Here is a 14,255-nt window from a genome sequence, read left to right as displayed (position 1 = left end):
CTATGATAATGAAAACTGGAAAAATGTACACACTAATGGTTATTCATTTTAACTGCAGCCCATCATTTCAGAAATTATTGCTGACTTGCTTGGTACAAGAGTTTTCATTCTTCTAACGAATGAACTTTTTAGCCTAATTTATCAGACATTTGCTTGAAATAACTTTTCTGCAACTCATGCAGATTGATTGAACCAAACTTCCTCTTTAAGTAGAGCTGTAAGATAACTTTTGTTAATTTCTATTAAGCTGGTTGAGAATACATCTGTGAACACAAATAAATATATGTCCCCATATTATTTCAACTAATATTTTTTTCTAGAGGCAAAGCAAGGCAGCCTCTGACATGAATCTATGGTATAAATTACATATCACTGCTGTCCCCCCATCCACCTTACCTTCTTTTCTCAAGCAAATCACACTTTAACCTTTACACCAAGTTCCCCTTCAAGGTTTCAAATGTTTGTTAGTTATTTGTGTTGATTTCTTGCATTTATCCGGTAATTTAAAACAATGTGCATGGTATTTCTCCAATATTCTCCCATAGACAACGCTTTATGGTAGATTACTCTAGAGTACAGTGCTTCTTAGCGCAGGGGTGTCAAACTCGATTTCATTGAGGGCCGCATCAGGGTTGTGTTTGACCTTGGGGGGTTGGGGTGGCCATGGCCAGGGTGGCATGGCCAGCATGATGGCACTTGTATCGGGGGGGGGGGTGTTGCCTGTGGTGGCCGAGCACTCTGCCAGCAAAAACAGGCTCCCAAATTCAGTTTTCAGCTGTGACAGCTTCCTGCAACCCTCTGCTAGCAAAAATGGACCTGGGGGGGGACTCCATTTTCTCTGGCAGAGGCACCATGAGCTGGTCCTTTGCTATTACCAGGGTGGCCCCACAGGCCAGATCTAAGCACCCCATGGGCTGGATCTGGACCACGGGCCTTGAGTTTGACACCCCTGTCCTGGTGTCTAACTAGAGACTCAGTAAACTTTGAGTAAGAGCTCGGTCTGCCAAACCTATTCTCACATCTAATTTCTATGCAATGCTTTTCTACTATATCAGAAGAGGCTAGGAATTATTGACTTTGACTGCCAAAAAGAGATGCTTGTAATATGCACTATGACAGGGAATTGATCATCTGCCATAGCAGTAAACATATCCGGGCTGGGTCATCCTGAGAGATCAACATATCATTGGTTAATCAATATTCCTAACTTATAAAATCAGGACAGGAGCCAAAGCCAATGGCCCATGAGGCTGCTACATTCTGCTTTAGAAAGCTTTTCAAAATTTGAGCCTCCTATTTATGTCACCTCAGAGATGACAGGGTTTGAACTTTGCACAGAACTTATATCTGAGCCTGCCCTTGAGCGAGAGAAGAAGCATACAAACAGATAAGCCGATCTCTTTCGTTAGACAAACATTTGTGCAAGTGGGACAGAGCCTTCTGGCATTTGAATAGCAGAGGGTTCTTTCGTCAGGCAGAATAATCATATTGTGGATCATCTGTATGATGAGGTCATTTCCACAGGAGGAAGTCATGCTAATAGCTCAAACCACTTTAAGAAAGATGAAAGAGTTAAACATCATAAAAAAGTAGGAAGCAAAGGCTCTTCTTATCTGCAGAGCCATACATTGTTTAAAGCTGATTGCAGTTACTTTTGACTGTATTGACATGGAAGTCAATGTTCCAAGTAAAGTTTTTGTTCAGTAGTGCAGATGTGGGTGGCAGTCAGGATAGCCAACTCTCTTCAACTCAGAGATCAAACCCTGGGGATTTTTAAGATTAAATTTGAACCAGGAGTCATGAGGACTCAGTCTTCAGCACCTGTTTCCAGGACCACATATCAGGGCTGAAACAAAAACAAAAAAGGAAAAAATGGAAAATTAGGATGATCGGGCCTGGAAATTAAACCCTGCTGGAAGAAGTTGATTGAACTTCTTTAGGTTATGTTTCATGTTCAGAAAACACATGAAGATATGTGTGATATAGAAGAAGGCTGTAATGGAAATATACATAAAGTCCCTGTCACTCAAATGATGTGTTCTGTAGCATCCTATTATGTAGAACATAACTTAAGTTGTAGGATGGCATGCCTAGATCAGGAGGTATCAGCTACAAGTAGATCTGTACTTTATTAATTTTAAAAATGAAGCATTGGATAGTCATATTAAATTCCATCAGACATTGTTTTTATCAACCTGACTCCTGCATGTTTCCTAGCTAGACAGACAGTTAGATAAATTTCAGGCATCTTGCTAAGTATGATTTATTAAGTAACCATAGTTGGCAGATTAGTACAAGCTATAAACTATGGTTTATAAACTATCATGTCTTTATCCACATATGTTGCTCAGCAGAAGTGGTATTCAGCAGGTTTTGACTAGTTCTGGAGAACCGGTAGCGGAAATTTTGAGTAGTTTGGAGAACCGGCAAATACCACCTCTGATTGGAGATTTACAGTATCCTTCCCCTGCCATGTCCACCAAGCCACGCCCACAGAACCAGTAGTAAAAAAATTTGAATCCCACAACTGTTGCTAAACCATCAGGAACAGTTTATAAAGTACAATGACTTTGCATGTTTAGGCAGAACCAAATCAACCACAACCACAAGTTTAGTGCTGTTTGAACTTGCGTATGGATGCTATCCTCTTTGCTGATGCCACCAATGGATAGCAATGGGAGTCAGCAAGTTAAATTCTTATTTCTGATACTTGCAAGTCATCCCTTGATGTCATCAACTACTGAGCAATTGTATCATCCATCAGCTGATAGCTCTGTTGCTGATCTAAGGTCTATCAAGCAGATAAACATTCCTCCTGTTCTTCCCTGCCGGCACAATTTTTTTTCATCCATAACTCCTCCTTTTTATTTTCAAGATGTATTTTTTTAAAATTGAAACACCCTGAACCAAATTTTCTTTGGCTTTTTTGGCTGTTTTTAAAGAATAAAGATCAACAGTATTTAAATGTTAGCTGACTCACAAATTTTGGATTCTGCTCATGACACATGCCAATCAAAAGAGACATCAAGCAAGGCCTACTATATTGTTGGCTTTTCATTCCTCCTCACCTAGATTTTAACCACATGATTCCTTCCATATTAAACTGTTCTGATGTCTTTTCACTCATCGCAATCCTGACTGTTGGGCCAATAAACCCTCATTTCAAAAATGCAACAAAACGGTTTTGTACTGAGCAGTTTCTTTCAGGAAAAACAGACTTGTAAGACTACTGCCAAAGTTGGGGGAGAGAGAGATTAATTCTTTCTTGGCTGCTGTTTAGCCTTGAAAATCTTGCTCATTATACATCCAAATTAGACAATACCAAAAGTACACATACAATTTGATGCCTTTGGAATCCATATCCAGCTCCCAAGTCTATGTTGTTTATGATGAGGAGGAAGGGCATTTGTGCATCATCTTTCTCTACAGAGATTTTAGGGAGCCTGGGCTAATGGTCTTAGAGTCTCTTTAATATCTCCTTTGCACCTCTCTAGTAGCTGGCTAGTCCATCCCCTTGGCTTTAAGATAGGATTCTGCAGAGATGATGACCAATGACTTACTTTCTAAGAGCTTTGAAAAAGAAATCGTTTCACTGGGTGAATACAGTGCCACCAGCTTCATATCAGCTTCATAAGAGCCTTGGTGGCACAGTGGTTAGAGTGTAGTATTGGAGGCTACTTTTGCTGATTCTGGCTGCCTGCAATTTGGCAGTTCAAATCTCACCAGGCTCAAAGTTGACTCAGACTTCTATCCTTCCGAGGTGGGTAAAATGAGGACCCAAATTATTGGGGGCAATATTTTGACTCTGTACACTGCTTAGAGAGGGTTGTAAAGCCCTGTAAAATGGTATAGAAGTCTAATTGCTATTGCTATTGCCATCATCCTACTAGCTCTGGTGCTCAGTAATCTTCCCTGAAGCCAAGATAGGAAGGAGATGGCAACTACCTGCATCAACTTTGCCAATGATATCATTGCAGATGATAATGCTGGAACCATGCTAACTTCTCTGCACCAACAGAGCACCTTGGAGTCACAGTTATTTCTTCCTGAGAGTCACTCTTCTTATCGTGTTTGTGTCCTATATTTAACAGACTTGATAAAACTGCCCACCTTCATGACTCTATTTCCTGACATTACATCATTTGCTCTCTCATTTGCTCTCTCAAACACATCGCTGTTTGAGAGAGCAAATGAGAAACCCAGAGGGAAACAGAGAGTGGTTCTCTTTTTTGTTTTCCTATTCCAGTATTAAAACCATTTAAAAAAGTGAAAGTTAGAATATTTTGGTAACATGTGATGCAACACCTGGAAAAATACAGCATACTCCATTTAATCCTCCAGGAAAAGACTGAAGGCAAACGAGGTGCAGGCAGAAGAAGAAATCATGGCTTCAAAATCTAAGGGACTGGTTTGGACAAAACTCAGCAGCACTGTGCTGTCCAGACAGTTTATAGGTAATGGGAATTGAGATAGTTAGGTGGGAATTGAGAGCTGTCCCCTTAAGGGAATGCATCATGGTAAATGTATTTAAGGCATCCTGGGAAATGTAGTCCATGTCATGTGGTCACATCTGTAATCCTGATTGGTCACTGAATTGACCCTTGGTGGTTTGGGGGAGGTTCCTTCACTCTTTCCTGGACCCCAGAGTATGCTGTTGCCTCACCCCCTTGCTCTTTCATTATGAGGATAAAATGATCCTTTTACACTATGAATTCAGCTATGCAAAGATTTGGACATTGAGATGAATCTCAACATAACCGTGAGTTATATATGAGGATATATGAGAATTTATACAGTCCCAACCAAAGCATTCATCTCATTATACTATGACTGAAACACCCAAAGTTCTTCAGCCAACATGGTCAATTATCTGGAATTGTGGGAGGTAGATCTAAACCATCTGATAAGTGAGAGAGATTGGGGAAGATCATTTTATGCCCACCCTTTAATTAAATCATCCATGAGGTCATATACTTTCAGAGCAGCAAATAATTCCTTTATAGATAAACAAGTCACTAATGATAATAAGGCAGAATTTATGTAAAAAACCCATGATACAAATTGAACAGCATGATAAACAATAATCAAGATGACTATATTGAATGCTAAATGCTAAGGCAATGAGCAACTTTGGCTAGTGCCAATAGGCCATCAAACCTTGCATCAGGAAGACCTTTGCAAAGATCCTAATTAACATTAAGTCAGGTAACATAATTAAATCCAATGAATTAATATTAGCATATTTTTTCATGCTAGACAGAGAAACAATTTGCATTTTCCTCTACTAATTCTAACCAGTTTGGTGAAAGGAACATCAAAACACTCTTTCAAAAGAGATCATTTGATCCTGTTTTCATGGCTAGAGACAGATTACTACCAGGAGGAATATGACTAGTCCCTCTAAAATTTCTGAATCCCTCCCTAAACTTTAAATAGATCAAATAGGCTTCCTCCTGTTTGCCCCATTCCCCCCAAATTTTAAGGTAGCTGTAGCCTTCCATTTGAAGTATTTTTTCTTTACCCTCTTTTTCTTTACCCAGAGAAATTCAAAGAAATAATTCACCACATTTTTCTATCCTTAAGTTTGACAGAGGATATGAAAGGCCATTTATACCCAAGTCTTAATGTTAAACACTTGAGATTTTTGTATGCCGTATCCCTTTTTTTGGTTCATCAGAATATCTGAATTTTGCACAGAACCTGACTGTAGCTGAAATGTTAGGAAAGAGACATATTGGAAATATAAATGTTTTCAAGTGCTTCTACCATTCATATAATTATTTTTTCTAGGTGCCCACAAAATGCATAGGTCTGTAATCCCAAATCCAGCGAATCTGGAACCACCAGTTATGGAAACTTGCCATGCACAACTGCTGAAAAGCAACCAATATTTGGGCACAAAGCAATATATAAGAGGACACATCCTAGGTTGGTAAGTATTGTTTTTAAACCTTTGTAGCCTAAAGGAGTTGAAAACAATGAAGGTCCTTTCATTACCAAGAAAAAATACTTAATACAAACTATCTAACTCTTCCTTGGCAAAGTACTTAATGCAATCAAATGTTTTATCTCCATAAACTAAGAGAGAAAACTCTACTTTTCCCTGGAAAAGCTTTCATGTAATATATACAGTACATATTCCTTGTACAAAAGACAAATCACACTAATGAGTAATAGTCTTGTTACTCTCTTCCATGACACATTATCTCAAGGCAAAATTAAGTTGAAAGATTTTAGAGAGCAAAGGCCTTTAACATATACAGAAAAGTGAAATAAAATCAACTTACTAGGTTCTTGCTACCTACTGTGATTATTTTATAGATTTCTTACTTACTGTAGTGTATATTCTAATGAAGTATCCCTTCCACTTTAGTGCTTTCTGTATGCAATAAGACATATACCCAGCATTTTTAGACAGCTTCGCCTTATATTACTTTAAAATTATATTGTGTTGAATTTCAGATTAGCATCACCATATGAGTTAACGGCATTTAATAAACTGAGATATTTGGTATTGTTTCTTATCTTTATTATTATGCCTTTTTTTGTCTGCTATTAACTGTCTTGAGCATGGTTTGTGAAAATTCAGAACTTGACTTCGAATGACATAAAATTTGTTGAGTTCTCATCATGTCCAAATTTTAGATAGTATTGACTTTGGAACAGAAAATGACTTTGTGTGTAATTGTACACACCACTGGAATTTTATTTATACTGCAGCTGGCAACAAAATGAACTATAAGATAATTCTAATGTCTCAGATCTCAATATTAGAGATTTTCAGTTGGCTAGATTTGCCTTCCTCAACCAAGTGCCTTCCAAATGTATTAGAACTGCACTTCGCAGAATTCTCAAATAGCACAGTTATCTAGATCATGGATGTCAAACTCAACTGTGTTATGTTGCCATCACATGACATTTCATGATATTTTTTCCCATTTATGGAGCTGGGGTGAGTGTGGCTTGTGGGTGACACATCTGGCCTGCAAACCACCAGCTTGACACCCCTGGTCTAGTGCCTCTAGAGTGGAGAAGGATAGGTGGGTATGCTCAATTCCTCCAGTGCCAATAAGTGGAAGAAGAAAAACAAAAACAAAAAATGATACTGATTTATTGATACTGGTGACTAAATCTCTCTTTCAATAACAGATAATCAGAGTTGGAAGGGACCTTATAGGTCAACTAGTCCAACCCCCCACCCAAGTGGAAGACCCTACACCATTTCTGACAAATGGCAGTCCAATCAATCTCTTCTTGAAAGTCTCAAGTGATGGCGCTTCCACAACTTCCGAGGGCAAGCTGTTCCATTGGTTGATTGTTCTCACTGTAAGAAAATTTCTTCTTATTTCCAGGTTAAATCTCTCCTTGTTCAGTTTTCATCCATTATTCCTTGTTTGGCCTTCAGGTATCTTGGAAAATAGCTTGACCCCTTCCTCTCTGTGGCAGCCCCTCAAATATTGGGACACTGCTATCATGTCTTCCCTGATCCTTCTGTTCACTAGATTAGCCATGCCCAGTTCCTATAACTGTTCTTCATATGTTTTAGTCTCCAGTCCCCTAATCATCCTGGTTACTCTTTGACATCTCTGATGTCAAACATCAAGTCAGGGAGCAAAGGGAACTCTGAAAATTGATTAAAGTATATTATTTATTTTACTTCATTTGCTCAATGTATCTCTCACCTATCTATTCTGCTTAAGCAAATAAATAATATTGCCACTGACTTTAGCCTAACTACATACAGGTAGTCCTTGACTTACGACCACAATTGAACCCCAAATTTATGTTGTTAAGTGAGAAGCTTGTTAGGCGAGTTTTGCCCCATTTTACAACTTTTCTTGCCCCTTTGTTAAGTGAATCACTGCAGTTGTTAAATTAGTAACCCAGTTGTTAAGTGAGTCTGGCTTCCCCAGTGACTTTGCTTGTCAGAAGGTCGCAAAAGGGGAACGGATGACCCCCCCCCCCCCGGGGACACTGCCACCGTCATAAATGCGAGTCGGTTGTCAAGCATCCGAGTGTAAATCACATGACCTTGGGGATGCTGCGATGGTCATAAGTGTGAAAAACATTCATAAGTCACTTTTTTCAGTGCCGTTGTAACTTCAAATGGTCACTAAGTGAACTGTTGTAAGTCGAGGACTACCTATATATTATTTATTTTACTTCATTTGCTCAATGTATATCTCACCTATCTACTCTGCTTAAGCGAATAAATAATATTGCCACTGTGTCATGCCCTAGTTAGAATAGGACTCTGAGAGAGAGGAGGAACAGCCAACGGGGAGTGGAGGTGTGGCTCCGGAGGTTGTAGAGGAGGCTGGGGAGGGGCAGAGGCTGGCTGGGCAGTCAGAGGAAGAACCAGGCCCATCCCCTCTTCATCCTAGGACATGCAGGGAGGAACGGAGAAGGCAACAACTTGGCTTACGAGAAAGGAAGCGGCCATGATCCCCCTCATTGGTTGCAGCTGGGGAGGATAGTATATAAGAGAGACGGTTAAAACACAGCGTTGTCAGAAGCAAAGCGTGTTTTATTTTGGGCTGAAGTTATCTTGGTTGGTGTCCTTCCAACAGTCTGTGCCTTGTTATCTCCTTGAAGTTGGTAATTACTTATCCTGGTCCATTGTGGAAATACCTTCATTGTAATTTGTTTTAGTTTTTTATTTTATATCTATCTGCTCATTAAGTTCGGGATTGTATTGCTTTCTTTTGAAGACTATTTTTGAACAAGTTTTATCTCCAACTGAGAATTATTGAAAAGTGGGGCAAAGTTGGAGGCACTAAAGGACATTTATTTACATTTTGGACTTTGTTACGTTTGTGTTATACTCCGGGTCATCACACACTGACTTGAGCCTAACTATATACAGGTAGTCCTTGACTTATGGCTACAATTGAGCCCCAGATTTCTGTTGCTCAGAGACATTTCTTAAGTGAGCTTTGTCCCGTTTTACAACCTTTCTTCCTACAATTGTTAACTGAATCACTGCAATTATTAAGTTAGTAACACAGTTAAGTGAATCTGGTTTCCCCACTAAACTGACTTGTCAGAAAATTGTAAAAGGTGATCACATCACCCTGGGCCATGTCATAAATTGGAGTCAGGTGCCAAGCACCTGAATTTTGATCATGTAACTGTAGGGATACTGCAATGGACATATGTGTAAAACATGGTCATAAGTCACTCTTTTCAGCTCCAGTGTACCTTTGAATGAACTGTTGTAAGTTGAGAACTACCTATACTATGTTAAGGACAAAGAGGAACAATAGTCATACATCACCTGAAGCCTGGTATTTAATCTGCATAGAATGAAAAAAAAATACTATTTTAAATGGAAATACAAGAAATGTAACCACAGCTTAGAGGACTAGGAAGAATACGTATTTTCCTTCACCTGATATCCAGGTGCTCAGACCATTAAATTAGAACATAGAATATATAACAGAATTGGAAGGGACCTTAAAGATCATCTAGTTCAACCCTCAGCTCAAGCACGAGAATGTATTCCAAATATTAGCCTCCCTACCTAGGATCGAACTCACAGCTTCCTGATTGTGAGGCGAGAGCTCCACCTGTAGGCAACTACTCCAGGCAGTGTTCAGGGGGTAACTTCAAGCTCCCCAAAACCTCTTGATTTTTTTTCCCCAGCAAAACAATTTTCCAACAGAAAACTGTGCTCCTGTATTCCTTAAAACAGAGAGTTGTGCTCTGCAAAGTAAAACACCAGCCAGTAAAGGAAACATGAAGAGAAAACAACAGAAAAGAGAGTTAGACAGGGGAAAAACAAGGAATAAGAAATATGCATATAAATCAAACTCATGGCACTGAGGACATACACATATGGCTATGACTTATAGAGGTAGAAGGTCAAAAGTTATTTACACACACCACACAAAAGGCTACGTTAGGCTTAATCACCCAAGCCGCGTCCTCTTCTTCTTTCCTCGTTCTCCTTGCCTTCCTACTCCTCCTTACTATTATTATGATTGGTTTTAGACCTAATTTTTTACTTCATATAAGAAGTGAATCCAGAGTGTTGATTGGAAGCCTCTGTTTATAATCGGGGAAACAATTTTTGTTTTTTTGATAAGCCAGAGTTAAATAACAATAGTTTCACAAATCTACCAAGTACTATTTTAAGAAATCTTGGCTCAGGATTATTGTGAATTTGGCCTTTTATCTATAAACGTCTCTGACAGAAATGAACAATTCAATTGGTTTTCCTGACCCAAAGGAAGAAAGTTTATTCCACTGTGTGCAAAGCTTTCAAAGAGTGACATCAAGTGATTAAATCTAGTATTGCCTGTTTCCAGTTCATTTCATCTAACTATTCATAACAAATGCCTTTAAAAAAAAAGAAAAGAAAAGAAGACTATGTTAAATTGCTAGGTTCTGAAAAGTGTTTAGAAGTATACCATAATTTACAAAGAGCCAGGAAGCTGTTATGGTCTATCATGGATAATATTGAGTCTTTGGAGGGTAAACACAAAAAGTCATTTTGTGGTATTCTAGACCTGCACTTCCAAACCCTAAATCTTCATTAGGTGCTGAAATGATCCATGGACTCTTAACTGCACTGAAACCACATGAGTATCAGTTAAACCACAACCATATGGCAGCTGTGATAGAATTTCAGTTCAAAAATACGAGTGCTGTCTAAGGAGTTTGCTCACCCTTTCCATTTGGGTGAGCTTAAGAAAGTTATCTTTTCCAAATTATTCTATTCTCTGGCCCTCAAAATGAGTGAACCAAGCTTGCATGCCTGCATGCCTGCCTATCGGCCAGCCTCCCTCCCACCCTCCCTCCCACAATACACTGTTATATATGCCAATTCATTTTCTTTAATCACTACATAATTTAAAATAGATTTTAAATAAATCTAATACATCGCTCTAAAGAATCTCTACTTCTGCTAGATAGCTACATCTGCTTCCCTTCTACCAACCTCATTTTGTCCAATGATACAGGCAGAATGTTTTTAAAAAAATTGGGCTGTACATTTGCAAAAAGAAAGATCCGCTATTGTCTTGATACACAATAAATAAATAAAAATGATTCACTGCCCATACCAGCAACTTTATAGGCAGCCCTGACTGCAATGTGATGTCGTCCCAGGCCCTAGCAAACTTCTGCCAACTCCTCCACCATTTCACTCTGAATTGAATGGTTGCCTATGCAAAAACCCTAAGCCATTTTTTTTGGCCTACTAAACTGATATTTGTAATCAACTTACAGTTCTGTAAACCTAAACATTTTATTTGAGCAAATGATTCAGTTAAATGAGTTAGTGTCATGCCAAACCAGTCTGTGATTCTTGGGATTAAGTCAGTCTTCCCTTTCCTTTCCAGGATTTATTTTTACTTAATGGAGAAATTTTAAAGAATTGCACATTTTTAATGATTTTTTGGTTGTCCTAATATATTATTACAGAAGCCTTACCATTTTTCTTCTTTGTAAGTCATACACTACCTAAGAATAAGGATGTGTATAAATAGATAGATGATAGATAGGTAGGTAGGTAGATAGATAGATAGATAGATAGATAGATAGATAGATAGATAGATAAGCAGCTAATGTTTTTAGTTTCAAAGGGTGTTTCATAGCCCCACTGGAGATTGTATATATGCATCACAATATGATTTCCCACTCTATATTCAAGCAAACAGATTTTCTTATTAAGTTTGTCTGAAAAGACAATCATTGACTCTGCAGAGATGGAAAACTTTCCTTAAGTCATTAACTCTTCTTATTTGCTAGCTGTTCTTCATTCAAAGAACTGGTTCAGCCAAGCACCTGTATCTGTAATGGAAAGTTTCAAATTATAGGTAAATACAAGCACAAGCATATGGCCCAGTTTGAAGATTTAGTATGATGTGCAGTTTAAACTAGACATTTTTGTTCCGGGCATCAATTATCCATAGTTTCAATCTTGCTTTCAAGCTTGACTATGGTGTGCTGAAACAGGATAGCTCCTTACATAGATAGAAGGTCCATGTAGAGAGTGGTAAGGATAGCTGAGAAGATTATAGAAAGCTCGCTTCCCATTATTCAGGATACTGCTTATAAGTGCTCTGTGCTTAGAGCTCAAGGCACTGTCAGAAACCCCACACACTTACTTCACAGTCTGTTTCCGTTGCTCCCCTCTGTGTTGTGGTCTGCTGGCAGCCTGCAGAGCTGGCAGCAGAGTCGGACAGTGGGGAGGAACATGGGCCAGTCCAGGAGTCTGGGGAGGACTCAGATGAAGGTTCTGCATCTGATACAGAGATGGGGTCAGGGCCATCTGGGAGTTATCTGCTGACTTTGGAGCCTCCAGAATCTGACAGCAGCGAGGCAGAGGAACAGGGGGAGCCTGTTACCAGTGCGCGCATGCACAAAGCTGTCACAAGGCAAGAATAGTTAAGACAAAGGGGTGGCTCAGGAGTAAGGTTTGGAGGTGATTGGCTCTCCCATAAGACATAAAGGAGGAGCAAAGGGACATGAACCTTTGCAGGAAGCAACTTTGTTCGTACTGGTCAGTTTGAACCCTGGAACTCTGTGTTGAATTTATGCTCCGTTTGGCCTTGTACAACTAATTGGCAATTTAGTCACTGGCAGCATTTCAAGAAAGATAAAGGTGCGTGCTTATCAGACTTATCCCGAAGGACTTTGGCAGACTTCTGTGAGACTATTTACAAACTATTTGAGACTCATTACGGGCTGTGAATGACTATAATTCACAGCCATTGAAATAAAATAAAAGATTTTGGGGACTAATGTATATTTTTTAATGTCTCAGGAAGCCTTGGTCAGAACACTCTGGGAGGAGGTTTCGAAGTATCTATAGCAGGACTGCCCGATTCAGTAACAGCTTTGTTCCTTATGCCATCCATCTTGTAAACTCACAGGATTCTTCTTTTTTTTTTTTTTGCCATGTATAGCTATACATTTGAAGTAGATTGTGATGTTTCTCTGTATCATATATGTGTGGGTAGGTGGGTATATGCATAATGGTTATCTTTTGAGAGCTGAATGCCACAAAATCGCATTTTAATGCATGCTGATTAGTGTACATTTAAAGTGACAATAAAGTATTTATTCTATTCTATGTGATGATGGCATGCTTGTGTGTTTAATTTTATTGTGTATGTGTGTGTGTGTGTTCCTTTGAATCAGTGTTGACTGTTGACAACTTCCTAAACTAGCCGCTACAGTTTTCTTGTCAATATACTGGAAGTGATCTTCCCTTGTCTCCTTCCTAGGGTTGAGAGAAAATGATTGGCCCAAGATTGTCCAGTAGGCTTTCATATCTAAGGTGGGACTAGAACTCATGTTCTCCCCCTGATGCTTCAATCAATAGATGAAATTTCTCTTTCAGGGGGAAATTTAATCATAAACTCTCAAATGTAATGATGATTAAGACCAAATACAACATTTTATTACAGCTGGTCCAACTAAGAATGGTCGGTAAAGAGGACAGAATTTGCAGTGGTGGCAAAATTAACTTGCTCGATCAGGAATAAAATTCTTTTCTTTAATGTATTACTTTTATGGAAGGATTTTATACAGTAATTAAAACACAGATTTAAATAAAAGAAGAATACAGAACAAATGAATAAAAAGTAAAAGTGAATATAAATTAAAAAAAGAAAATATTTATTTATTCATTTATTATATGCTGCTCATCTTGCTACCAACGAATCATCTTTTGATCTTTTTTTAGAGTAGTTACAAATTAATGTTACCATCTACCCACTCTCTCTTTAAGGTTAAATTATTATTCTCTTCTTCCTATATTGTACGCTTTCAAATCATCATTATATCATCTATAAGTCACCAGTACATTTTTTTTCATTTTTAGCAAAATATAAAGAGTTTCTAGTCAAAAATATGTACACTTGTCATCCCTGATCAAGCAAGTTAATACTGCCACCTCTCTTTACCAACCATTTTTCCCTTGTAGGTATTTTGGACTCGTTTATGAATCTTTCAGGAATCTTCAGACTAGGGATGAAAAATTCATCATGTTTTCTTCCAGTTCAAATTTGAGTCCCAGAATTGTGGAACTGTATTCCCCTAACGGAATATCACTCTATGCATTTGCATCCGAAAGCTTTCTCTGCTTTTCATTTTTTGCCACTCCATCTCACAGGGAGAAACATGAACTTGTAAATATGAAGAGCCAGCTGGAAGCCTGTCACTCAAAGGGAGCATGAGCCACTGAATATGTCTTACCACCCATCTAAGAATCCAATTTAAAGCGTCTGTATCTCTGGAACACA

The 14,255-nt window shown here is 38.6% G+C and overlaps 1 long non-coding RNA gene across 1 annotated transcript in view; it reads left to right on the top strand.

The window, feature by feature from the left end:
• The window catches only part of LOC148126022 (uncharacterized), a 34,923-nt gene extending 21,848 nt beyond the window's left edge, over positions 1-13,075 (top strand). Inside the window, exons 2-4 of the long non-coding RNA XR_015742692.1 lie at positions 5,791-5,932; positions 7,150-7,326; positions 12,773-13,075. This is a non-coding gene — a long non-coding RNA (uncharacterized LOC148126022). The remainder of the gene's footprint in view (positions 1-5,790; positions 5,933-7,149; positions 7,327-12,772) is intronic.
• The last annotated feature ends 1,180 nt before the right edge of the window (positions 13,076-14,255 follow it).

The sequence above is a fragment of the Pseudonaja textilis genome, chromosome 3 (genome assembly GCF_049901715.1).
Source record: "Pseudonaja textilis isolate UNSWEBS1 chromosome 3, rPseTex1.2, whole genome shotgun sequence".
In the NCBI taxonomy this organism is placed as follows: Eukaryota; Metazoa; Chordata; class Lepidosauria; order Squamata; family Elapidae; genus Pseudonaja; species Pseudonaja textilis.
This window is presented reverse-complemented; position numbering and strand designations above follow the sequence as displayed.